The 26,555-nt window shown below is 43.5% G+C and overlaps 1 protein-coding gene across 11 annotated transcripts in view; it reads right to left on the bottom strand.

Annotated features, from left to right (window-relative positions):
- LOC149124667 (uncharacterized) overlaps window positions 1-26,555 on the bottom strand; it is a 136,071-nt gene that overhangs the window by 75,890 nt on the left and 33,626 nt on the right. For 5 of the 11 annotated variants that reach the window (XR_016213398.1, XR_016213397.1, XR_016213402.1 and 2 more), the window contains exon 2: window positions 14,764-14,840. The gene's annotated coding sequence lies outside the window, so the exon portion shown is untranslated. Of the gene's footprint in view, window positions 1-1,144; window positions 2,363-14,763; window positions 14,846-19,525; window positions 19,569-22,590; window positions 22,690-26,555 lie in introns of those variants that run through there. The other 6 variants (XR_016213403.1, XR_016213395.1, XR_016213401.1 and 3 more) reach the window with 5 other exon arrangements.

The raw sequence follows: 26,555 nt of genomic DNA, 5'->3' as shown, positions 1-26,555 counted from the left end.
GGGAGCCCCACAGACAGAAATGTATCCAGGGGACATAAGCCAGATACTGGAAAACAAGCCATCTGTGGACTGTGGGACAGACTTAGAGGTGTTTCTTCGCATGGGGAAGAATGCAGAGAAGGGACGTGGCAGCTGCAAACTGTGCTGCAGAAAATATTTTATTCCATCAGGACAGCACCACAAAGTTTAATATAACTCAGAGGAGGGGTGTTGCAAGCAGACAGGCAAAATATTTTACCCATCAAATGTGCTCAGAAGGGCGGCGGGTTCCTGGCTCTGAGAGCTCTTTGCCTGGTGGAAGAAGCCAAGCAGAGCAGAAAGGTCCCTGAGAGGAAGCGGAACTCACTCACGGCCGGGAAAGGTTGCAACTACAGGAAGCCGACTGCTGAGTGTCTACCGCAGGGTTCCTGACCTGAGCATTTTAGTTCCATCCAGTGCCCATGCGACTAGTGTGGGGACCATGCTTTGAGAACCACAGGATTTTCCACAATCCCCATTCGACTCAAAGCCTCTTCTAATGATTCTCGCTGGATTCTCAATGAAAAATATGCTTATCAAACATATTAAACCACTTGTAATTCTGAAACGTGGACTCTGGATTCACCTTACAATATGTTGCCAAATAGTTTGTTTTAGGAAAGAAATTGACTTGAATAAGAGATTTTATTAATCATAATAAACTTTTTCCACAGTGGAAACTTCCAAAACATTCAGTTGGAATTCTGAGCATTAATATGATAGGAGCAGTTCTCAAAAGAAGGGTGGGACGTATATTACTAAAAATGACATTTCCCACAACACTGTGTGACAAACTGCATTTCTTGCATTTTCCTAGCATAATAATAACCAAAAAAAAATCCTTGTTACTATGGACAGCAAAAGAAATATGTCTAGTGTTCCATCAGTCAGAAAATGTTCAGTGTGTTCTTATTATATGTGATTAGCACCATGATATATCAGGAGAATGTGAGGTGATATTCTGTCCCCCAAAAGCTTGATATCTACAAGAGGAGCTAACAGTCTTAAAAAAAATTTTTAGTAAATTCCTAATATTTGAGTAGGACCAGTAAGGGAGATTTTATTTTATTTATTTATTCATTCATTCAAAAAGTTAGTGCTAGACATTGTATTTAGTGATGGAGGTAGACTGGGGCTACCTACATGACCTATGCCCTCCAGAAGCTCAACCCAGCAAATGAAACAGAAGTCCAATGTGAAACAGTAACGAATAAGCCTACCTGCATAGTATAGGCTAAAGAAGTATATCAGAGGCATGTTGATGGAAGGAAGCTATTTGGGTTGGGTTTTGTAGAATGAGTATGATTTTTCCTGAGAAAATGCAGGTGTCACAGGCGTTTTAGCATCAGAAAGGAACAGATGCAAAGTCAGAGGAGTGTGGACAGTCTCAGAGTTGAAGAAGCTGATGGGGCTCTGCCGAAGGAGGAAAGGGAGCTTCACGAGGAATGGAAGGGACACCTTGGGTGCTTTAACAATCTGGACAGAGCAACATGATCCGATTTGAAATTCCAAGACCTTTTTTTCTGTCACATCCGTTGTTTATGGGAGAAACGGCAGCACTTCAGTGAAGCCATTTAGGAGCTGATAGATAGCAAGAGTCCAGAGCAAGATGATGAGGGCCAGCACTGTGGTACTGCTTGTAACACCAGCAGCCCATCTGAGCACAGGTTCAAGTCCCAGCTACTCCACTTCTGATCCAGCTTCCTGCTAAAGTACCTGGGAAAACAGCAGAAGATGGCCCAAGTCCTTGGGCCCCTGCCTTCTGTGTTGGAGACCTGGATGGAGTTCCTGGCTCCTGACTTCAGCCTGGCCTTGCCCTGGCCATTGTGGCCACCTGGAGAGTGAGCCAGCCAATAGAAGATCTTCCTCTCCTCTCTACGGGCAAGTAGGTAGTAGATGCTGGTTGATGGAGATATAAGGTTAAACATCAAAATCATATCTGCCCTCTTGTTGAAGTTTGTAGTTTAATTTGGGATACATGGATAGTAAGATAATCACATAAATAAAAACAGACCTATGACTGTGGCTACAAAGGACAGAACAAGTGATTTTTGAGCATCTATGAGGGGGAGGTTGACTGTAACCTGTCCAGAGATATCAGGGAAGAAGTCCCTGAGGAAGCAGGCATGAACTGATGACACCTGTAGGATCAGGAAGACTCTAGCAAATAGGTGTTCCTAGCAGGGACAGAGCATGGGCAACTTCCCAGAGGCTGGCAAGTCCACGGCCAATGTGAGACTTTCCCAAGTCTGGACTGAATGACCTTCTCTTCACTCCCAACAAGACCGGATGCTCTGTGAAGAGGAGCTCTCCATATCATCCACCCTTTGGGACTCCTTCAACACTGAAATGAAACAAGTGGTGATGTCAAACAGAAGCTCCTTGTTCAATTGAACTCTCGGCATGTCATCACTTGGTTGCTCTTGTGTTGAATTATACCTATTTTTCATGTCCCTATATAGCTGTCACCTCCTCCATGCAGTATTCCCCTATTACTCCAGCCAGTGCACAAGAAAGCAGAAATGGTTTACTTGGCTTTTTATGCTCAGGAAGAGGCCGTTTTATTTTGGCCCTTCACACACCGCTTTGAGAAGGTAGCAGTGGAAGGGCCGGAATTGTGTCACAACCGCTCTTCATATAGTGGGTACACAGAAAATAAACAGATTGCTACTTGATTTATTTTTTACTTTGTAGAATTTGGACTTTTTAAGATTTAATTAAATTATAGAAAACATAGAAAGGCACATATGTGCAAAATGTGAAAGGCAAAAATATATTCACTGGGTTCAAAAAATTTTTCTCATTCCAACATTATCTTTCTGTGTACTCTCTACAGAAATATAGTGTGGTTGTCCTTGAAACTTGGGGGCTCTATCTTGTAAATGAAAAATGGATCTTCAGGCTAAGGATATAAAAACCTCAGGTAGGCTTTTCCAAATTGGTGTGGGAGTTTAAGGGTTTGGAGGCATTCCAATCTAAGCACAGAGAAACATTCATCATGCAATGCCAAGTTCATCTTCACTGCTATGTTACTATGAGATGTTCAGCAGTTATTTGGGTTGAGTTAGATTTATTACTACATTTAATTTAAAAGAAAACAATCACACAGAAGAGGGTCCTTTCTTCTCTCTCATCAAAACATGAGTATCCCAGAGAAAGGGAGGCTGATGATGGAGAAATCAGAGCTACATTCCATTAGGTAGAAAGAGCTAGTTAGTCCTTGATGCAGAAAGAATTACAGGAAGATTTTTTTTTTGCAGATATGGACAAGAGATAGTGGAGTGCTCAAAATCAAGGAGAGGTGGCTCGCTGAAGTGTCTTCAGTAACTTGTCCCTGCCTGTGGGTCTCTAGTCTGAGTGCCCCAGTTGCCATCCCTCAACAGAAGCTGTGTAGAGATGATCACATGAGTTTCATTCTGCTGACCACTCATCAAGTACTCATAGGGCAATAAAAGACTTGTTTACATAAGTAGAGACTGTTGAAGGCACAACAGAATTATTGTGCATGTTTCCAAATACAACCAAATATAAAATTAGATGCTACCAAAAAAGCATACTTGCCCAAGCTTCTACCAACTTGAAGACAATCATAACTATAATTTAACCAAAGATTGTTGGCCCCCTGACTGTGTCATGTAAAAATCCATACTATTCCGGACTTTGTATTCTTAATGACATTTTCTGCCTTGAGAGTTTTTTAACCCTAACAATCTAGAAACTCATCGGTCATTCCTTACACAGTGTTACAAACAAGACCCTATTTTCTGGCAAGAAGGCAAAGTGCTTCGCCAAACATCTAGTTTTTCCAAGCACGATTGATAGTGGATGACAATGTCCAGCACTTCTCTGAATTCTGACAGCTGTGTAACAACAAATAAAAAACACACCAATGATTTACTGTTTTAATTCTACATTGTTGTGTTCTGTGTTTCTTTAAGAAAGGTGCAAGTGTAGGTAGGAGAGTCCTGAAACGCTGTGGTTGCCATGGTAATTATCTGTGTTTAGAGAGCTTACGGACTAAAGGTCTGGGTAGTGATTGAAGAAGAGCGCGTGTTAACGATGGCTTTTCACCAGCCTAAATCATGTTAAGTCCCCAGTTTCAAAGAAATGTTCAAAAAAATGTAAGCTTTTATCTGGGAGTGCCTTAAGTGCCAAGGTATGTTTTCTTCCAGGGCCACTTCTTTACTCCTAGTAGTAAGATCACTTCTAAAGACAGAAGTTGGGACCCAGCAGGCTGATTGTTCAGGGAAAGATGAAATTTGCTGATCAAGGAGCCATCCTCCTTGATTTACTTGGGGACACATTTGCTCTTTTGCATCCTACAGTCCTGTTTTCAGCCCCTTTAAAAATCCCTTGATAAATTGCAGGTAATTACTCTGTAGGAAAATACCAAGTGCTGCTCTGTGCAAGCGGCCATCTGTATTGCTGTCCCGATGGGATTTAGCACAAGCTGGGTGCCATGCCTTCTGGAAAAGGTCAGGGATGTTGCTTGCCTGACTGATGAAATCGTTTGCACTCTCTCGGGTCTGCAAGCGCAAACACTCTAATAACTGACAAAAACAATTGAACAATCCAGGATATTTCTCCAAAGAAGACGTACAACGAACACAGGGCCACAACGAGATCCACTCCACACTCACCAGGATGGTTATAAGTAAGGAAAGATAAAAGAGAAAATGACAAGTTGTGGTGAGGATGCCAAGACACTGGAATCCGGAGCTTTGGGGATTGCTGGTGAGAACGCAAGATGGCACAGCTGCTACCAAAACCAGTATGGTACTTGTTTAAAAAAAATAAACAGAATTACCACACAATCCAGCAATCCTACTTCTGGGTATATGCCAAAAGGAATTGAGAGCAAAGTACAAAAAAGAGATATTTGTACACCTATGTTCATAAAAGCATTATTCATAATAGCTAAAACATGGAAACAACCCATGTTTCCATTGATGGATGGATAGATGACAACGGAATATTATTCAGTCTTCAAAAACACAGGAAATTCTGACATATGCTGCAAAACACAAATGAATCTTGAAAGCATTACATGAAACAAACTAAGCCAGACACAAAAGGCCAAATACTGGACAATTTCACTTACATGAGATACCACAAGTAGTAACATTCATAGAGACACAAAAAAGGAAAACTGTGGTCTAGGGGCTGGAAAGAAGAAGAAATGGGAACGTTATGGTTTAATGAGTACAGAATTATAGATGATGATGATGAACTTGCTCTGGAGGTGGATGTGGTAATGATAGCACAACAATGTATGTGCATTTAATGCCACTGAACTGCCCAATTAAAAATGGTTAAAATGGTAAATTTTCTGTTGGTGTTTTTTATCACAATACAAAACTGTAAGGGATCTATCCTGATGGGGGAGCTTTGAGTGAAGCATATTTGCAATTATTATTCACATGACAACTTCACATTAGCATAACTGACGCTACTCTGTTTTGGAACTAGAAAGTCTAAAAATGAAACAGGAATTTTAACCCAATGCATGGTTTTCATTAGAGGTTGAACGATGTTTTACCAAAAAATAAATAAATAAATAATTCATCCTTCCATTTTCTTGAGAACAAGTTGCCAGTTAAACAACAATAGGACCTAGCAGAGCAAACTCCCGAACAAATCACAAGAACCTTCCAAGCATTCTGTGTTAGACTTGTCTGGGAGCACCCGGTAACCCTGCTCACTCACATTCATGAAGTTGAAGCCAACGCTTTAGCAAATCATTCCTAAAGATTTCTAACGTAGCAGCCCTTTAGCCTAGTGTCCCACATTGGAGGGCCTCAGTTTGATATCCAACTCCGGCTCCTGACTCCAGCTTCCTACTTACATAGACTTAGAAATAGGGAGGGCTCAAGTGTTTCGGTTCCTGTCGGTCACACAGGAGACCTGGACTGTGTCTCTGGCTCCCAGTTTTATCCCCAGACCAGTTTCAGCTGTCATGAACACTGGGAGACTGAACCAGCAGATGGGGGGAGATCCCTCCCTCTCTCTCTGCATCTCAAATAAATATTTTTTTTTAAATAAAGCTGGAGGCATCACAATACCAGATTTCAGACATACTATGGGGCAGTTATCAAAACAGCATGGTACTGGTACAGAAACAGATGGATAGACCAATGGAACAGAATAGAAACACCAGAAATCAATCCAAACATCTACAGCCAACTTATATTTGATCAAGGATCCAAAACCAATCCCTGGAGAAAGGACAGTCTATTAAATAAATGGTGCTGGGAAAATTGGATTTCCACGTGCAGAAGCATGAAGCAAGACCCCTACCTTTCACCTTACACAAAAATTCACTCAACATGGATTAAAGACTTAAATCTACAACTCGACACCATAAAATTATTAGAGAGCATTGGAGAAACTCTGTAAGATATAGGTACTGGCAAAGACTTCTTGGAAAATACTCCAGAAGCACAGGCAGTCAAAGCCAACATTAACATTTGGGATTGCATCAAATTGAGAAGTTTCTGTACTGCAAAAGAAACAGTCAGGAAAGTGAAGAGGCAACCAACAGAATGGGAAAAAATATTTGCGAACTATGCAACAGTTAAAGGGTTGATAACCAGAATCTACAAAGAGATCAAGAAACTCCACAACATCAAAACAAACAACCCACTTAAGAGATGGGCCGAGGACCTCAATAGACATTTTTCAAAAGAGGAAATCCAAATGGCCAACAGACACATAGAAAAATGTTCAAGATCACTAGCAATCAGGGAAATGCAAATCAAAACCACAATGAGGTTTCATCGCACCCCAGTTAGAATGGCTCACATTCAGAAATCTACCAACAACAGATGCTGGCGAGGATGTGGGGAAAAAGGGACACTAACCCACTGTTGGTGGGAATGCAAACTGGTTAAGCCACTATGGAAGGCAGTCTGGAGATTCCTCAGAAACCTGAAGATAACCCTACCATACAACCCAGCCATACCACTCCTTGGAATTTACCCAAAGGAAATGAAATTGGCAAACAAACAAGCTGTCTGCATATTAATGTTTATGGCAGCTCAATTCACAATAGCTAAGACCTGGAACCAACCCAAATGCCCATCAACGATAGACTGGATAAAGAAATTATGGGACATGTACTCTATAGAATGCTATACAGCAGTCAAAAACAACGAATTCCGGTCATTTGCAACAAGATGGAGGAATCTGGAAAACATTATGCTGAGTGAATTAAGCCAGTCCCAAAGGGACAAATATCATATGTACTCCCTGATCGGCAACTAACTGAAAGAGGAAACCTGTTGAAGTGAAATGGACACTATGAGAAACAGTGACTTGATCAGCTCTTGTACTGACTGTTGATGTACAATGTAATACTTTATCCATTTTAGTATTTTCTCTTTGTTTTGTTCTAGTACTATTGATTGAACTCTGTGATTAACACACAATTATTCTTAGGTGTTTAAATTTTAACTGAAAAGCGATCCCTGTTAAATATAAGAGTGGGAATAAGAGAGGGAGGAGATGTACAATTTGGGACATGCTCAATCGGACTTGCCCCAAATGGTGGAGTTAGAATCATGCCAGGGGATCCCAAAAAATCCCATCAAGGTGGCATGTACCAATGACATCTCACTAGTCCAAGTGATCAATTTCAGTTCACAATTGATCACACTGATAGGTCTAAGAGTCAAAGGGATCACACAAACAAGACTAGTGTCAGCTAATACTAGCTGATAGAATCAAAAAGGGAGAGAACGATCCATCATGGGAAGCGGGATACACAGTAAACTCATAGAATGGCAGACAATGAAGATCCAAAAGAAATGAGGGATCCCAAGATAACAGATGCTATGCTCAAGAAGTAAGCATTGCGGGGCCAGCGCTGTGGAGCAGTGGGTTAATGCCCCGGTCTGAAGTGCCAGCATTTCATATGGGTGCCGGTTCTAGTCACAGCTGCTCCTCTTTCCATCCAGCTCTCTACTATGGCCTGGGAAATGCAGTGGAGGATGGCCCATGTCTTTGGGCCCCTGTACCAGCGTGGGAGACCTGAAGGAAGCTCCTGGTTCGTGGCTTCAGATTGGTGCAGCTCCGGCCAATGAGGCCATCTAGGGAGTGGACCAGCGGGTGGAAGACCTCTCTGTCTCTACCTCTTTCTGAAACTCTTTCAAATAAATAAAAATAAATCTTTTTTTTTTAAAAAGTAAACATTGACTCACGGATCTACATATCAAGAGAAATTTATGCACTCATGAAAATGAACCCAGGGGTTTAAAGGAAGTTGCATATGTGCCATCTTTCCAGAGCAGGGGCAGTATTCATGGAGCCAGAATAAATTAGAAAGTTGCACTATGCAGATCAAGTTGAATTATTGGCCTGGAAGCATAAGAAACTAAAAAGATGCAAAATAATCAGGAAGCAGTGATGATGGTCAATTAAGAATGGAAAAGTTTGGGGCCAGTATTGTGGTGCAGAGAGTAAAGCCGCCTCCTGTGGTGCCAGCATATGGGTGCTGGCTCAAGTCCCAGCTGCTCCACTTCCGATCCAGTTCTCTGCTGTAACCTGGGAAAGCAGTAGAAGATGGCCCAAGTGCTTGGGCCCCTGCACCCGCAGGGGAGACCTGGAAGAAGCTCCTGGCTTCTGGCTTCGGATCAGTGCAGCTCCAGTCATTGTGACCAACTGGGGAGTGAACCAGCAGATGGAAGACCTCTCTCTCTGCCTCTCCTTCTCTGTGTAACTCTGACTTTCAAATAAATAAATAAACCTTTTTAAAAAATGAATGGATAAGTACCCATTTGTAAATTTTTGTGGACCTATTAATATTTTAAGACATAAAACTACAAATAATTATGATGTAAATGGGAGTAATAACAATTAGTATTGTTTGCTTACCATGTGGTTTTTATTTTATAAACTTTTATAAACTTCAACTGGGGCTAGCATTGGTGTGCAGCAGGTTAAGCTGCTGACAGCAATGCCAGCATCCCACATGAGCACCAGTTCAAATCCCAGCTGTTCCCCTTCAATCCAGCTCCCTATTAATGTGCCCAGGAAAGCAGTGGAAGAAGGTCCAAGTACTTGGGTCCCTGCCCCCCATGTGGGAGACCTGGATGGAGTGCAAGACTCCTAGCTTTGTCCTGACCAAGCACTGGTTGTTGCAGTCATTTGCGGAGTGAACCAGAAAATGGAAAATCTCTCTCTCTCTCTCTCTCTCTCTCTCTCTCTCAACTCTTTCTGTCACTCTGCCTTTCAAATAATAAATATTTTTTTCCAAATTGTCTTTACTTTTATCACCCAAGTGATGGTATAACACTACAGCAAGAAAAAAAATTTTTTTCAGCTAATTGACACATATTCTGCACCAGATTTTATAAAATAAATCACATCTAAGTGTTGCTAGAAATGTGCAAGGGGAACTTCAGAAAGCTTGAGGAAAAACAGAATTAGAAGGATGAGATTAGGGATGGACATTAGGAGCAGCAGTGAAGATAGCTGTTGGGACGCCTGCATTCCAGATCAGACTACCTGAGCTGCAGTTCCAGCTTTGCTTTCCCTCACATCATCTCGCTAATGAGCACCCTGGGAGTAGCAGGTGATGGCTCACATGCTTGGTCCCTGCCACCCATGCAGGAGACCTGGGTCAAGTCCTGGACTCCAGGTTTTGGCCTGCCCCAGCTCAGGCTATTGCAGACATTTGGGGAGTGAACCAGCAGCTGAAAGAGCTCTCTGTATCTGCCTGTCTGTGTATGTGTCTGTCTGTCTGTCTTTATGATTCTCTGCGACTCAAATAGAAACAAATAAATAAAGAGGAAGAATTCCATGTTAAAAAAAAAAACAAGTATGAATTCATTTTGATGTAAACAACTATTTTGGTGCCAAAATATTTTTCATAATTTGAAAATGCATATTATGAAAAAACTATGCATGGATTTCTTCCCCCCCCATAAGTTCTTTTTTTATTATTTAATAAATATGAATTTACAAAGTGCAACTTTCATATTGTTGTGGCTCCCCCCCACAACCTCCCTCCCTCCCGCAGGCCTCCCCTCTCCCACTCCCTCTCCCATCCAGCCCTTCATCGAGTTTCATTTTCAATCACCTTGATATACAGAAGATCAACTTAGTATACACTAAGCAAGGATTTCAACAGGCTGCACTCACACAACCGCACAAGGTATAGGGGATTGTTCAACTAGTAGTGTTGTTTTTAAGTTTCATAGTAAAACACATTAAGGACAGAAATCCTACATGGGGATCCTGTACTCAGTGACTCCTGTTGTTGATTTAACAATTGGCAGTCTTATTTATGACATCAGCAATCACCCGAGACTCTTGCTATGAGCTATCTAGGCTATGGAAGCCCCTTGAGTTCACCAACTCTGAACTTGTTTAGTCAAGGCCATATCAAAGTGGAGGTTCCTTCCTCCCTTCAGAGAAAGGTGCCTCCCTCCTTGATGGTCTGTTCCTTCTGCTGGGGTCTTGTTCACCAGGATCTTTCATTTAGATTGTTTTTTGCCACCGTGTCATGGCTTCCCATGCCTGTGAGACTCTCATGGACCTTTTAGCCAGATCCGAATGTCCCAAGGGTTGATTCTGAGGCAGGAGTGCTGTTTTGGGCATTTGCCATTCTATGAGTCTGCTGTGTGTCCTGCTTCCCCCGCAGGATCATACTCTCCCTTTTAATTCTATCCTTCATTGTTTGCTTACACTGGTCTTATTTGTGAAATCTCTTCGACACTTACCCTATCTTTTTTTTTTTTTTTTTTTTTTTTTTTTTGACAGGCAGAGTGGACAGTGAGAGAGAGAGAGAGAGAGAAAGGTCTTCCTTTTGCCGTTGGTTCACCCTCCAATGGCCGCCGCGGCCGGCGCGCTGCGGCCGGCGCACCGCGCTGATCCGATGGCAGGAGCCAGGAGCCAGGTGCTTTTCCTGGTCTCCCATGGGGTGCAGGGCCCAAGCACCTGGGCCATCCTCCACTGCACTCCCTGGCCACAGCAGAGGGCTGGCCTGGAAGAGGGGCAACCGGGACAGAATCCGGCGCCCCGACCAGGACTAGAACCCGGTGTGCCGGCGCCGCTAGGCGGAGGATTAGCCTAGTGAGCCGCGGCGCCGGCCCTACCCTATCTTTTTTATCGGTTGTGTATTTATACTTATCACTTTACCAAGTGCATTGGCATTGGTACCCGCCTCCTTGGTAAGATTGAGCTGAAATTCCCTGGCACATTTCTAGTTCCACCATTGGAGGTAAGTCCAAGTGAGCATGTGTCGACCTATATATCTCCTCCCTCTCTTATTCTCACTCCTATGTTTGACAGAGATCACTTTTCTATTAATTTTAAACACCTAAGAATGATTGTGCAATGATTACAGAGTTCAACCAGTGGTCTTATGTAGAACAAACAGAGCAACAACAACAACAACAATACTAAAAGGAATTGCATTGAACTTGTAAATTGCTTTTGGGAGAATGGACATTTTGATGATATTGATTCTTCCAATCCATGAGCATGGCAGGTTTTTCCATTTTTTTGTGTCATCTTTCTTTAGTGTTTTGTAATTTTCATTATAGAGGTCTTTGACATCCTTGGTTAAATTTATTCCAAGGTACTTTATTGCTTTTGTGGCTGTCATGAATGGGATTAATCTTAGAAGTTCTTCCTTGGCCCTGGCATTATCTGTGTATACAAAGGCTGTTGATTTCTGAGCATTGACTTTGTATCCTGCTACTTTACCAAACTCTTCTATGAGTTCCAATAGTCTCTTATAGGAGTTTATCGGGTCCCCTATATATAGTGTCATGCCATCCGCAAATAGGGATAGTTTAATTTCCTCCTTTCCCATTTGTATCCCTTTAATTTCTTTTTCTTGCTTGATGGCCCTGGCTAACACTTCTAGGACTATACTGAATAGAAATGGTGAGAGTGGGCATCCCCATCTGGTGCCAGTTTTCAATGGAAATGCCTCCAACTTTTCCCCATTCAATATGATTCTGGCCATTGGTTTATCATAGACTGCCTTAATTGTGTTGAGGAATGTTCCTTCTAACCCTAATTTGCTTAGGGTTTTCATCATGAAAGGGTGTTGTATTTTGTCAAATGCTTTTTCTGCATCTATTGAGATAATCATATGATTTTTGTTTCTCAATTTATTAATGTGATGTATTACATTGACTGACTTTCGAATATTGAACCATCCCTGCATACCAGGGATAAATCCCACTTGATCCGGGTGAATGATCTTTCTGATGTGCAGTTGGATTCGGTTTGCCAAAATTTTGTTGAGTATTTTTGCATCTACGTTCATCAGGGAGATAGGTCTCTAGTTTTCTTTCTCTGTTGTGTCTTTTCCAGGCTTAGGAATTAAGGTGATATTGGCTTTGTAGAAAGAATTTGGGAGGATTCCCTCCCTTTCAATCATTTTGAATAATTTGAGAAGAACTGGGGTTAGTTGTTCTCTAAATGTCTGGTAAAATTCAGCAGTGAAGCCATCTGGTCCTGGGCTCTTCTTTTTCGGTAGTGTGCTTATTACTGATTCAATTTCTTCCATGGTTATGGGTCTGTTTAGATTTTCTATATCTTCACAGTTCAGTTTAGGAAGGTTGTATGTGTCCAGGAATCTGTCCATTTCTTCCAGGTTCCCAAATTTGTTAGTATACATCTCTTTGTAGTGGTTTCTGATGATTTTTTTATTTCTGTTGTGTCTGTTGTTACATTTCCATTACTATCTTCGATTTTACAGATTTAGGACTTCTCCTTCTCTCATCCTTTTAACTCTATTTTGCACAAAAATGTTGAAGTGCCTTCCTATGTCCTTGTCATTTCTGCCATTCACATGTTCCAAGCAGGTGAATTACAGGCCCAGGCCGGGTTGTCTGGAGAGCAGCTTCTTAATCGCATCCGCGGTCGTGCAGACCTGCCCTTGTTCCCTCACTGAGCAGAGTAAACCTGGAGACACCCTCATGTAAAGGCGGGGGAGTGACTCTGCCCTGCACTCATCCTATCACCTTTAGAAAAATCTATGCAGCAGTATCCTGGGGTTCATTTCAAAGTGAAAATGCCCAATTCTCAGCAGTAACTTGAGGCAGGAAAACATGTTGGGAGGAGAATGGCGCAGGTGTGATGAAGGTGTGCGTGCCTGCCGAGGTTAAGTAGCTGGGGAAGAGATATCCCCTGTTTCAGAGAATGCCAAGAGTTCAGGGGTTATCCATACAAGGCCAACTCATTTTTATACCTGGCAGCAGGGTGGATTCCTTTCACTGGAACTAAATAATGCCCCAAAGAGAATGTGTTTCCCTCACACGAGAGAGAACTCAGGGTATTTTACTCAGTCTGGCTCCATTCCAGGATAAGAATTCGACCTCTAATTGTCAAGAGAGCCATCTTTAAGAAGCATGTTATCATGGATAAATCCTCCATCACCATGGGCCTCAAGCCCTAAGACTTGCTTTACAAATATTTAAGGGTTGAAAAAAGTCCATACTACATCCTACTATATTCAGTAGTAGTTTTATTTCACCGATTTTAAAAAATACAGCTAACTGGGTAACCCATCAAGACGTTCTTTGTTGCATTGCTCCCCTGGAACTCTCTGAAAGTGGAGGGAGACAGATCTTTTTAAAGATGAAGGTGCTTTGTGAACACGACCTCTTCAGAATGAAAGCATGTTTAAGCCTCAGTCTCTATTGAAGAGAAAGACCTTTTTGGAAGGGTGATAGGAAGCTTGAGTTTGGTATTTTGGGCCTGGTTTGGTTTGTGCTCTCCTTTGGTTAAAAGAATAAGAGGGTAGCCTATTACACAGGTGTTCTAAGCGTAGCCTGGCTATATTCAACCTAAAGTACTTTATCACTTTGGGTACACGGGACGAGCAGCTGAAATTGATGACTTCTGCAGCTGAAGTTAGAAGGAAAAGGTTCTGCATAACCTTTGATATTAATATTAAAAGCATTAGCCATCCCAATTTGCAAAGTACAAGGGAAATTCAAAAGATTCATAGAAAATGGGGCTGGTGCAGTAGTATAGCAGGTAAAGCCACCACCTGCAGTGCTGGCATCCCATATGTGCTGCGGTTTGAGAAGCAGCTGCTCCCCTTCCAATCCAACTCTCTGTTATAGCCTGAGAAAGTAATAGAAGATGGCCCGGGTCCTTGGGCCCCTGCATCCACATGGGAGACCTGGAAGAAGCTCCTGGCTCCTGGCTTCAAATAGGCCCAGCTCCGGGCCGTTGCGGCCATTTGGGGAATGAACCAGCAGATGGAAGACCTCTCTCTCTGCCTCTGTCTTTCTGTAACTCTGCCTTTCAAATAAATAAATAAATCTTCTTTAAAAATTCATAGAAAATGAATTTAAAATGTAAGCTTATTTTGGTGCAAAAATATTTTGAAATCCATGCATGTTGAAGACACACCGAAAAAGTTCATGGAAATGTTCATTATGAAAAAAAATTACACCTGGATTTCAAAATTTTTTGCGCCAAAGCAAACTTAGCTTTTAATTCCATTTTCCAGGAACTTTTTGAAGTGACCTCATATTTCCAGAAATAATAACTATCAAGTGGCACATGCTCACTGCCCTGCTTAATAAAACCTCCACTTTATTGACAAGTAACAATAATTGTTTCAGTAGTGAACATTCCCTGAGCAATGACATCATACTGGGCACTGGGCACTGGGCTCAGTGCTCTGTATATAAAGCTCAGATCATCCTTATGAAATAGGAATAGGGTCTCCATCATACAGAGGGAAAATGGGAGATGAGATCACTGATGATTTACCTAGTCACGTGGTCGTGAAGATGCAGGCTGACTTCCATATCCCAGGCTCCTCTCTGAGATGCAGCACTGGCTTCTCCCTGCACTCAAGAGTGAAAGCACACCCACGTTACCCCTGGGAAGACACTCTCCATGACTCAGTGCCCCGTGTCTATCCTGCATGCACCTTGCAGCCTGTCTGCTTTCCTAGCCAGGGATGACGGGAATTTAGGACACCCTAGGACATCTTCTAGAATGCAGATTCTGATTCACAGGACCTCAGGCTCAGGCACAGCCTAGGATTCTGCACTCCCAAGAAGATCCCCAGATGTCTTAGATGATGCTGGGTCCAGAGTACACTTTGAGGAATGAGGGTGCACATGAAATCAGATGTTAGGCTGAGAAGTGGCATCTCCAACACCAGACAAGTTGGATCATGTCGTGAAGCAGAACGTATGTCAAACACTTGAGGAAAGCGCTCCCAGGACACCCATTTCTTCTTCTGGAAGAAAAAAGCCACAGCCCCAGGTAGCAGTTGGACTTGCCATCGCCCTTTGCTCTCAGAGTAGCTGGAGGCCAAATCTGGATGAGCATTTGGGGCACTGGGTTTAGGATTTTCATGAGTTGTACAAAAGTAGTGAACAGGGGCTGGCATTGTGGTGCAGCTGGTTCAGCAGCTGCTTGTGATGCGGGCATTCCATATCAGAGCATCGTTCAGTCCTGGCTGCTCCATATCCAATCCAGTTCCCTCCTGGTGTGTTCAGTGACAGATGACCCAAGTACTTGAACCCCTGCCATCCATGTGGGAGACCTGGTTAGAGTTCCTGGTTCCTGGCTTTGACCTGATCCAACCCTGTTGTAGTCATTTGCAGAGTGAATCAGGAGATGGAAGATTCTTTGCTCTCTCTCTCTCTCTCCCTCTCTCTCTCTCAATGTGTGTGTGTCTCCTTTTCTTTCTGATGTAATGCCTTTTAAAGAAATAAATCTTTATTAAAAGTGATCAATTAATTAAATACATTCTTATAGTCTCACAAGAACTACTAGACAGCCAATGTCATTGCAAAACAGTGCGTAGAGGCATTAAAAGATGTTTCCAGTATGTTTTAAGTGGAAAGAGATGATTGTAAAGCAATGTATATTATGAAGAAATGCTTGAAGGATCTACAACCAATTTTTATTAATTTTTTAAAATTTTTTGAAGATTTATTTTGTTTGAAAAGTGGATTGATAGGAAGTAGGGGAGAGAGGGAGAGAAATACATACAGAGAGAGAGATCTTCCATCTGTTGATTCATTCCAAATGGCTACAATGGCCAAGGCTGGTCAGGCCAAAGCCAGGAACCTGGAGATCCACCCACTCCTCCCACATGGGTGGCAGAGGACCAATTACTTGGACTATCCTTTGCTGCTTTCTCAGATACATTAGTGGGTAGATTAATTGGAATCAGAGCAGTCAGGACTTGAACAAGTACTACCAGCTATTATTTGAGGGGAAAAATATAATATGTAATTTTTTGAGAGACCAAGAAGCAAAGAGAATCTCCATTCACTAGTTCACTTCCCAAATGCTCACAACAACATGGGGCTGGGCCAAACTGAAGCCTGGAGCTAGGAGCCAAGAACTCCATCCAGATCGCCCACGTGGATAGTAAGACCAAACTACTTCAGCCATCACCTACTCTCTCCAAGAGTGCACATTAGCAGAAAGTTGGAATTGGGAGTGGAGCCAGAACTCAACCCAGGTACTCTGACCTGTGATGCAGGCATCCCAACCCAGCATCTTAACCACAATGCAAAATGCCTGCCCCAATGTTTTGATACATAATGTTAAAAATTACTCTGTGGTGGCATGTACCAATGCCATCTCACTAGTCCCAGTGATCAATTTCTGTTCACAATTGATTGTAATGATAGGACTAAGAACCAAAGGGATCACATAAACAAGAATAGTGTCTGCAAATACTAGCTGATAGAATCAAAAAGGGAGAGAATGGTCCAACATGGGAAGTAAGATACACAGCAGACCCATAGAATGGCAAATGTCCTAACAGCACTCTGGCCTCATAATCAGCCCTTAAGGCATGCAGATCCGGCTGAAAAGCCCATGAGAGTATTTCAGGCATGGAAAGCCAAGACACTCTGGAAAAAAAAAAACAAACCTAAATGAAAGATCTCCACGAGTGAGATACCAGTGGAAAGAATGGGTCATCAAAGAAGGAGGTACCTTTCTCTGAAGGGAGGAGAGAACTTCCACTTTGACCATGGCCTTGTCTAAATATGATCAGAGTCAGTGGACTCAGGGGGCTTCCATAGCCTTGGAAACTCATGACAAGAGCCTAGGGTGATTCCTGATGCCATAAACAAGAGTGTCAATTTGTTAAGTCAACAACAGGAGTCACTGTGCACTTACTCCTCATGTAGGATCTTTGTCCTTAGTGTGCTGTACATTGAGATCTAATGCTATAACCAGTACTCAAACAGTATTTTTCACTTTATGTTTCTGTGTGGGAGCAAACTGTTGAAATCTTTACTTAATGTATGCTCAACTGATCTTCTGTATATAAAGAGAATCGAAAATGAATCTTGATATGAATGGAAGGGGAGAGGGAGTGGATAAGGAGAGGGTTGCGGGTTGGAGGGACGTTATGGGGGGGAAGCCATTGTAATCAATATTCTGTACTTTGGAAATTTATATTCATTAAATAAAAGTTAAAAAAAAGAAATTCAGAGTATTTTTAAATGTAAAGGATAAAATTAATTAAAATGATCAAACTTTTAAAAAAATCTCTAGAAAAGTAACTATAGAAAGTGAATGAAAATTACTGTACTTAATAATATGTAAAAGGGATTATTGATTTTTGGAGCTTGATCAAGTTTTTTGAAAAGTTTTATGTTTTTACAAGTGGCTTCGGTGCCATATTCACTGCATTATAGATGTCACTGATTAGAAAGGTAGAAACAGAACCATGGCTTCTTTTTTTTTTTTTTTTACCTGTTTTTATCTCTTCCTTGTTTTCCACACAACACAAATTTTAGAATTCTTACTATATATCACACCATGCGTTATATGGATAAATGAGATCCCAGAACTGAAGAATGTCATTTTCTAATTGGAAATAAGAGCAAATCCAAAAGAGTGGTTAAATATGTGAGCCATCAAAAATATAAAAGCACTAAAAATTGACCACAATAAGTTATATAAATGGTGTTTGATAAAGCCTACCAATAAATATTTTTTTTGTATTAAAAAATTACTCTGTTCTGGTTCTACCCCTGAAATCCATGATAATTCTTAACATCACTGAAGGTGGCATAGCCAGAAGTTGTAGACCCCTCAACACAAGCAATGGAAGCAAACAGAATCATCTATGGCATAGTCTTGCAGAAATGATGAACCTGAACCTAACCGACCTACTAAAACTAACTTCTAATTATAGGAAATACAGTGGGTAGAGGGGCAAGTCAAATGATTGAACAAGGAAGCCAACAGACAAATCCAACATGTGAGACACACGACAGGAAAACTGACCGAGTTTCTGTAACAAGAACATGAAGGGGGATGGTCTGCGCTATAGTCAAAGAGACTCAAGAGCCATTATGAACAAGTGCAATGTGTGGTATATTTATGGAGCATTAAGACTGATCTCTGGGTCTGGCGCTATTGTGTAGCAGATAACCTGTGGTGCCAGCACTCCATTTGGGCATGGGTTCAAGATCAGGTAGCTCCCTGCTTAGGTGCCTTGGAAAGCAACAGAGGATGGCCCAAGTGCTTGGGGTCCTGCACCTGCATGGGAGACTCGGAGGATTCTCCTGGATCCTAGCTTGGATCCACCCAGCTCCAGGAGTTGCAGCCATTGTGGAGTGAGCCAGCAGATGGATGTTCTCTCTTTCTCTCTGTCTCTCCTTTTGTCTCTCTGTAACCCAGCCTTTCAAGTAAACAAATAAATCTTAAGGGAAGAAAGAGGAAGAGGAGGAGAAGGAAGAAGAAAAATGAGGAGGAGGAGGAGGAGAACAGGTCTGTGAGCTCATAACATGCATGTGCTGAAGCCCAGGCATTTGGAGGTGGGGCCTGTGGGAGTTAATTAGGTGTAAGGGAGGTCGTGAGAGCAGAGTGCCCATTATGGGATTGGTGCCCTTCCAAGAAAAGAAGAGACCAGAGCATGGATCCCTCTGCCACGTGACCACACAGCAAGAAAGCATCCTGAAGTTTTCCCAAGCTCCCAAATTCTGAAAAATAAATGTTGTTTGAGCCACCCTCCCTAGGATATTTTGTTTTAGTAGCCTGAACTGACCAAGACATGGAACTTCAGCTAAACAAATCAAGTGTAAGAAAGCATTTTTTAAACAACTAGGAAAATTTTATTATGGGAATAATACTAATTATTAAGTGTGCAAGTGGCAGTGTGATTATAAAACAAAATTGTCCTATCTTTTAAAGATGCAGCCTAAAGTAGGTGGGAATAAAATTTAATTATGGAAAAAGATATTTAAATGCCCTTAACAAATATTTTATAAATTGATAGTTTGAGAAAAGCAGCAAAATATCAATAACAGTTGAATCTCGTTGATGAATAAGTAAGTGCCAACTAGAATTTTTCCCCCTGCTTTTGTGTATTCAAGATTTTTCACAATAAAATATGTGAGCAGAGTTTCTAATTTTTCTCCACTAAATAAGATGCTGGAGAACACTAGGATGCAGATCTCTCTGAGACATACAGATATTTTAAGCTGAAGGGAAAAGCATTCTCTATGCCCACTGAGCTTCAAGATGCTTAATCCAAACTCACTTGAATAATCAGGACAGCTGTAGGGCTATCTGGATTGCAGGCTCTGAGGAGAGAGAATATCAACATTGTGACGAAGCTGTGTAGTTACCAGCAAAGCTCGGATTCTGAATTCAGAAACAATTCATCCAGGTTAAGAAAATAATGAGGATAATAACTAACATGTGTATAGTGCTTTGTGGCTTATCTGTATTTGCAAGTCCATCATTTGATTTTATCTCCATTTAATCTCCTCTACTTCCATTTTAAGCTGTAAAGATTACTTTCTATCGCTGATAGAGATTTCTGCAGACTCATTCAGCAAATACATAACACATGCCAGGCACTGGGCTGGGAGCTGGGCATGCAGGGGAGAAACGTCCTTGAACTTCCACCCTGGATTAATCAACCTTCGGTGCTGGAGAAGGGAAGCCGCTCACCAATCACAGCACAGTTAGACTCCGGGTTGAGTAATGAGGCCCACATTTTGGGCAAAGATGGTTAGTTCTATGGAGCTGATGGAATAAAGTGGTAAGAGTTGGCTTAAAAAAGGAAAGACGGAAGACGAGAAAACTGACTTTTGACTCAATAAGAGACGTTTTCAACACTGAGCGCTGGCCAGCGGGCAGGGCGGCTAATGTGAGCGCCCGGGACCTCATCATCCTGCACGGATGTTCTCAGCCACTCTTCCCTCCTTAGTTCTGGCAAGAATTCCCGTGAGTCCCCACTCCTGAGACCCCAAACATCACCACTCTCTTCTGAACTCTTGGGCAGCAACTATCTCACTCTTCAGGGCCTGCAACACTTTGCCTCCTCCACAAAGACACATGCCAGGACTGGATGGCGACTGCCTCAACTTACCTGCACCACCACCACCCGCCCAGCCAGAAAGATGATGGCATCCTCCATGTCTCCTCCTCTTAGAGACGGTCGTTGCTCACCTGTGGCCAAGGTGAGACACATCTCCCTGCCGGTGCCCTTTAACCCCCGGCCCTACCCTTCTGGAATCCGGCCTGTCAGTCCTGCTGTTGCTTGGTTTTGCTGGACACAGATTTCATAATTGTCTTATGAAAGCTCTAGACTTTCTCACCAAAAAAAAAAAATACAGTATGCAGCTTACATTGTTGCACAGAACTTGGGAGGCGAGTATTAGCGCTCACCTCCTGAATTCCTGCCTTCTTCCTCACTACTGTCTCCCCAGTTACCAGGACAAACACGGAAGTGCTAAAAAAAAATTCCCCTCGTTTATAACAGCCCCTTCCAACTGCACTAACACCTAGTGTTCCTGTCCCCTAACTGTATTGAATCTGTCCCTCCTCTCACTTCCTCTGCACCTCCCACCTTAGTGCAAACCCTTAGTGTCTGTCCCCTGGGATATCCCAGCAAGCTCAAACATGTCTCCAGTCTCCCCTCACTCCTTTCAACTACTCTAGCAACAAGTTGGCTTTTTCTCCTCCACATTTTTTTTTTTTTTGACAGGCTGAGTGGACAGGGAGAAAGGTCTTCCTTTCCGTTGGTTCACCCTCCAATGGCCGCTACAGCTGGCACGCTGCAGCTGGCACACCGCGCTGATCCGATGGCAGGAGCCAGGTGCTTCTCCTGGTCTCCCATGGGGTGCAGGGCCCAAGCACTTGGGCCATCCTCCACTGCACTCCCGGGCCACAGCAGAGAGCTGGCCTGTAAGGGGAGCAACCGGGACAGAATCCGGCACCCCGACCGGGACTAGAACCTGGTGTGCCAGCGCCGCAAGGCAGAGGATTAGCCTAGTGAGCCACGGCGCCAGCTCTCCTCCACATTTCTAAAATGTGAATCTGAATATGTCATCCCCCAGCTTAGAATCCCTCAATTCACAGTGGTTGGAGGTGGAAGCCACTCTAGTGTCCATCAACAGAAGAGAGGAGAAACAAAATGTGTACAGTAGAATATTATACAGCCTTAAAGGAAAGGAAATTCTGATACCTGCTACAACATGCATGAACCAGGGCAGGATGCTAAGCAAAATAAGCCAGCCCCAAGAGGACAAAAAACATATGACTCCACTTATATAAGGTCCCTAGAGCAGTCAGATTCAGAGGCCAAAAGCACAATGGTGGTTGCAAAGGGCTGTGGGCGTTTTTTTGTTATTGTTTAAGGGGTGCAGAGACTCATTTAAGACGATGGAAAAGTTCTAGAGATAGGTAGATGGTGATGACTGCCAAACAATGTGAATGCATTGAATGCCACAGAACCATACCTTGAAAATGGTCCATGCTATACTACATGTATTTTACCACAATTTAAGAAAACAAAAAACTGATAGCTCTCTGTCACCTGAAGTTGAATACTAAATTCCTCAAAGTAACAATAAAATCAGGATCTAGTCCCTACCTGCCCCTCCAGCTTCTGCTCACGGGCACATGAAGTGACACTAAGTGATTTGCTGTGTCTGTAAACCAGCCTGGTCCCTGTCTCCTCCCCAGCTGTGCCCAAACCTCACCCCTCTGCCTTGGGAGTCCTTCTGTGCAGGACCCCTTCCAGCAAGGGCTCATACCCACACTGCCTAACCTTAACTCCTTGCTCTGCTGCTCTCTGCCTGCACCAGCCTTTACCTGCCCTCTCCAGCCTTTACCTGCCCTCTCCATCCTTAATTTCCTAATCTGTGAAATGGGGGCAGTAAGCTAATAGTCTTGGTGAAGATTAAGCAAGTTAGCACAGGGAAAGCATTTTGAGTTGGGCCTGGACCACAGTTTGCATCTAATATGTCACTGTTTGTCTGCCATGAGAATGACACCTGATTCGGAAGGTATTTATGAGAGTCTCATGGGCATGGAGCCAACCATGTCCTCTTCACCATCACCCCAGGAGGAGCTGGCTGCTCCCTCCTCTGGATTCCTTTCAAACACTTTCATTTCTTTTAAAGAAATTACAGCATCACTTTAGAAAGGACTGCCTCATTAAACTGTGAACTGGAAACCAGAAATTGGCATCTCTCATGTTGCCATGGTACCACAATACCCCCTGGCAGGTGGCACACCTTGCAAACAGTGAGGGAAGTTGGCTGGGTTAATGAGTCCACATTGTACAGGGAATTCCTACATGGAGTGCAATACCGGATTCAGTGTCCCTGAGGTCTGGGAGACATCAAGCTTACGAAACCAAGACTTCTGCATGTCCATGTTAAAGGTCTACTCATCATCTTGGCTCATTCACTGCAGACAAGAAAAAAAAAAAGACAGGCTTGAGAGGGAGGGTGTGCTTGCCTCCACTGTACTGTCAGAGCAAAGTGCAGCCCGCCTGACCTCTGACAGATGAGCAGGTGGACCTCTCAGAACTTCAAGTATTCTTAGCCCCAGCGGTCAAGATACCAATCAGCATGCCTGCGACCCACGTCGGAGTACCGACATGCAATGACTGGCTCCAGACTCCAGTTGCCTGCTAATGCAGACCCTGTGAGGTAGCAGTGCTGGATCCAATAGTTAATTGGGCCCCTGCCACCCACATGGGAGGCCTGGGGTGCGTTACCAACTCCTGCCTTCAGCCCTGGCTCAGCCTGAGCCATTTCAAGCATTTGAGGAGTGACCCAGTGAATGAGCTTGCTTGCGCTCGCTCTCGCTCGCTCTCTCTCTCTCTCTCTCGTTCCTTCTCTCAAATAAGTAAATATGAAAAAGAAAAGGAAGGAAATTCTGCCACAATTCATTCATTGAGGAAATACCGATGGAGTGCTTTGAACCACACATTGAGGACACGGTGATAAGCAAATCCGTCTGGGTTCTGCGGACACAGATGTGTGCTCTAATATAGCTGAGGCCCTGTTTGTTCAAGTGACTCCACTTGCAAGACAACCGGATGTTCTGCACAGGTATGCTCTCCGTGCAGAACCCAGGTGGGAGAATTCCAGCCACTAAGCACATCCTCTAATTACTCAAATGGAGCCACTTCAATGCCAAGGTTATCACAGGACAATCATATCTGTAAAAGGATCTCCGCTCCCAGCTTCTAAGGAAGAGGTCTTTTTACCTCTCGTTCTGACATTACCTTGAACTACAGGTACAGCTAATGTTTCCATTTATGCCCCTGCCCCCACCCACCCTCTTCACAGGATATGTTAAGCCTCAGGAAGAATGCCTTAGTAAACATCGTTTTCTGTTTAAACATGTTAATAATTGCCGAATTTGGTTCAGGGGAATGTTTTATTATAATGGCTGTTAACAGGAAGGTCTCTAACTGTCAAATCACCTCACACACTTTGCGTGGAGCAAAATCTAGGTGTTCCAGGGGTGGTCTCAGGATTAGCAGTCAAAACAGAAAAAATACTGTCAGGGGGCAGAGCCAGGGAGAGAGAGCGCACGCCAAGTTCTTAAAGGAACAAATGACAGAGAATTTCAGATTCAAGACATGCTGGTACCTACTTCTTGCCTGGGTTCTTGGGAAGACCTGAGACTCTGCATTTGAAACAAGCTCCCGGGTGATCCCAATGCCCCAGGCTAGAGACTTGCACTTTGACAGACAAGGAGGTGCTGTAGCACGAAGAACTTTCCAGATGCATTTGGAAACATGGGTCTGTTCTGGAAGTTGGAGAACAGGTGCCAAAATACAGTCAGATGGAAGGAGTCAGTGCTGGTGCCCTGCACAGAATGGGCAGCCTGTTGTTCACAGTAGGCTGTAGTAGACTTTGGGAGTGGCTGGGAGGGAAGGGCTCCAAGGCTCCAAATGTGGGTGACGATGGAGGTGTGGAGACAAAACTTCCCTGGTTTGATCAGTACATGTTGTATGCTTGTGCATGTTCCAGGGGGCCACGATGTACCCCAGAGGCATGTGCATTGTTTTGGGTTAATCAAAATAATTTTTATAAATAGTGGTAACAACCTCATTTTTTTTTCTTCTCAGGTTTTAATAACTTAAGGGAAAAATACTGTGAACATCATTTCCCCAACCATAACTCACTGAGACTGTCTAATGGAGGATCTAAGTCTAAACTCTTGAGGAAGACATTGAATGAGAGCAGAACACAACAACATAGGGCAAAACCCAACGTGGGAACATGAAGAATGATGCCTCAGGAAAGAAGTCAAGTTTGCCTTCAGAAACCATGAACAACCAGGCCCCAGTCGGTCCCAACTTCTCAGCCATCCACCACCATTCTCCATCTAAACTGAGAAGGTTTTCAAGGTGAGGCTCAGATGTCCCTTATGTTTCAAACTAAATGAAAACCTAAAAGGACGGAAGTTCAACCTCTAATTATGCTTCACCACTACTTGGAAAGCCCTCTTATTAAAAGATTCCTTCGGTAGGGTGGGTATTCGGCCAAAGGGTTGAGCAACTATTTAGAGCCTCAACATCCTATGTGCCTGGGTTTGAAAGATCCAGCTCTGACTCCTGACTCCAGCTTCCTGCTGCTGCTGATCCTGGGAGGCAGCAAGGATGGTTCAAGTCCTTGGGTCCCTTCCGCCACCCAGGTGGTGGAAGACCTGCGTTGAGTCCTTGCCTCCCAGCTCCAGCCCTGGCCCAGCTCTGGGCTTGCCACTACTTGGAGAATGAACCAGTGGATGGGAGATGTCCCTGTTGTCTGTCTCCATCTCAAAAAAAAAAGTATTATTATTTTTATCATGCTCTGTTGTAAATATTTTTGTTAAATAAATAAATGCAATCTTCTATAATTTATATAAATCTAGGTTAGATGATCTTGAGTGAAAATCCCTTTTATCTTTCCTGTCAAACATTTGAGATCTTTTTTTGACTCTCCCAAATCTCAGAATCCATTAATCTGGACTTTATATGCCCCCAAGAAGTGAAGAAGTGGGCTGATGACCCCTGACCTCCAAAGCCTTCTACATCCTGGCCTTCCTTTCAAGCCTACTTCGCACCGAAATGGCCAGACACACTGACCGCAAATGACACACGAAGAACTGTGCCCTCCCCAATAAAATAAACTATCCCCAGTGCTCTGAAGCAGTCACATCACACGGGGCTGGTGGGCGCTGCAGCGGAAGGCGTGTCTGCACCGACACCTCCTCCAGGCAAGCCTGCAACTGTGCCAAAAGAAGCACAGTGGCTCTACACAGGGTCATTTCCTGATCTAATGTCACCATGTGGCCACAAGCAGGATGCAATCACAAGCCTGATCTACCTCCTTGATGCCTCCTTCTGCCTGCAGGGCTGTCCAGGTGATGCAATGTTCAAGGCATGCCCCTCCCCCACCCAGGGCAATGACAGAGTGCACAGGGCCCAGCCAAGGGCACAGCCAGAAGAGTACGCACACAGTTAATTAGCCCAGGAGGCACATGCCTATTGTTCTCCCGTATTCACGAGCAGGAACCTGATCAACCAAACGACCAGCCCACAGGGCAGAGCTCATGCATTCCAGCAATCTGGGCTGCCTGCCAACACCACCCGCCTGAAAGCTCCCAGCCCTGAAATCCAAACCCGAGGACCATTAGCCCAGGAGTGCTGCTTAATCACGTGCTGGGACCGAGGTGCATGGGAGAGAGGAGAGACAGAGGCCCCAGGAAAGCAAAGGCCATGCACCTCGGATCATGGCCCAAGTGTCAGAGGCCACCGACCACTCTGCTGTGCGTGCCAGGTGGCCCTGTTGCCCCCAACTTTTGACTTCCTTTTGCAGTGTCCCCAGTTTTCTGAGCCCTGGGACACTTTTACGCACACCTCAGTCTGAGATTGGGTTCACGGCTTTCGGGCGATTTTCTTCCCCTTGACAAGTGTTCCAAGTACCTGACTGCCAGCTCCAGGTGACAGTAACTCTACCTGTCATGGAGTAAGCAAGTGTCTGTCACCTGAAAATCTCCTCGAGGCAAGTACTGATATAAGTAGGGTGTTCAAAAAGCTCACAGAAAGTGTATTGTCTGAAAAATGTATGGCTTGACCTCAAAATGTTTTTGCATTGAAATAAATGCATCTTTTAATCCATTTCTATGACCTTTTTGGAATCACCTCATACACCCCAGTAAAGATTGTCATCACTTCTAGGGACCCAGGAGAGACCCTAAGCTTTGCAAAGAGGAAAAAAAACAAAAGGAGGAAGACATTAAGAAAACTGCAAAATGAGAACACATGATTCTCT

The sequence above is a fragment of the Oryctolagus cuniculus genome, chromosome 9, assembly GCF_051225735.1.
Source record: "Oryctolagus cuniculus isolate XC-2025 breed Fujian yellow rabbit chromosome 9, ASM5122573v1, whole genome shotgun sequence".
In the NCBI taxonomy this organism is placed as follows: domain Eukaryota; kingdom Metazoa; phylum Chordata; class Mammalia; order Lagomorpha; family Leporidae; genus Oryctolagus; species Oryctolagus cuniculus.
The sequence above is the reverse complement of the archived record's forward strand: the minus strand, read 5'-3'. Positions and strand labels throughout refer to the sequence as shown.